The sequence below is a fragment of the Rhagoletis pomonella genome, unplaced genomic scaffold (assembly GCF_013731165.1).
Source record: "Rhagoletis pomonella isolate Grant_MI unplaced genomic scaffold, Rhpom_1.0 Rhpom_scaffold_00002, whole genome shotgun sequence".
In the NCBI taxonomy this organism is placed as follows: domain Eukaryota; kingdom Metazoa; phylum Arthropoda; class Insecta; order Diptera; family Tephritidae; genus Rhagoletis; species Rhagoletis pomonella.
Window position 1 is genome coordinate 9,806,887 of NW_023458556.1, and position 1,540 is coordinate 9,808,426.

The window sequence follows — 1,540 nt, forward strand, 5'->3', positions numbered from 1 at the left end:
AATGACATCCACGAAAATTTAAAAAATATATTAGAGGTCGCTACCAATCGCTACAATCACAAATTCGGTATTTTAATTTTTTAAGCCTTGAGTCTATTGATGGGACTTGTTAGTTTAACAAACTTTAGCTTTTACATGAAATCATACCCCGAAAGAACTTAAAAAAAACTTACAGTTTTTTGAGCTTAATATTGCGTAATGAATCCATTTCGCGTAGAATATAATAAAGGGCTACCCCATAATTTTTTTCTATGTTGATATTTAAGGGTCTCCCTAGTGTACATGTTTGTAAAATAGATGGAGAAGAAGGATGCTACTACATTGTCACACTGTCTGCAATGGAAATGAAAATGGCTAAGTTTTCGTTTGTGCCCAAATGTGAGTGGCGAATTAAAAATAAAGAAAACGTGCACCAAAAAACTGAAGTTTGCTTCTTAAATACCATTTTTTATTAAGAGCAAATAAAAAAGTAGTAGACCATAACCATTAGAAATCAGTAGGACGTGGTAGCAGCAGCAAAGTCATCTATTATGTAGGTACGTCAGACGGTATCACAAGGAATATCCGGCCGAGATCCAGACCTACATCGCACAACCAGACGACAGACAGCCATAAACGATATTCCGAAAGAGATAATCACCAGCTTCACAAACTATAGCCTCGTGATTGCAGTCATTGGCATTTAACTACCAACTCTAGATCACTACCTATTGGGGTCACGTTTGCGAATGCATAGCACAGTGAACGGCAATGTGCAATAAAAGCACCTGCTAGAATCGAGATCTGGTGTTTTTGCTCGTCGCTCGCTCGGCCGTGTGTATGCCCACCTGTCTAGGAGCACAGCGGGCTGCATGTTGCCAAAGGAACTTCTATATCCTCCCTGTCCGAAGCAATGGCCTCGAGTAGCTAATTCCTCAGCCCAGAAACCATGATGCCACTGTATCCTGGGACCCTAATCAGCTGGATTTGGAAATATTCTGAGGCGACTGAGAGATTAGACATTCTTCGACCTATTTCGATTATACCTTTACACTTATAATCGGCAAAACACTGATGCGGCCTCAACGTGAGATTTATTGAGGGTTCCTGACTGAAATCACTTTCTCCAACTCTGCCATCCAGCTTTTATCCATCCGTGAAGTTATTTATTGAACTTCTACTCCAGAAGCTGTAATTTCTCCTTTCGCCCTTTGAAGGAATGTGTCTTTCGGTAAGAAACTTTTTTGCCCAATGGCGAAGCGCTAGAGCAGGAGTGATCCAGAGCGTTCCGCTGATTCCAACGAATGCCGCCCTTTGCACCCGCTCTAGCTTGCTGACAGGAGTAATATTTTCCACCAGATAATGACCCCATATATTTAACATTATTGACTTGATTAGGGTTTCCAAAGCCAATATAGCCCTTTGGAGAGATTCCCCATCTCTTCCTCATGGTGTTCTTATAGTAGTGATGAGCCACTGATGCCTGTTTGGCTCGCTCCTCAATATATGGCTTTTAAGGTTGCTGAGGATGGACACAGAGAAAGCTGATGGCTTCGCTAAG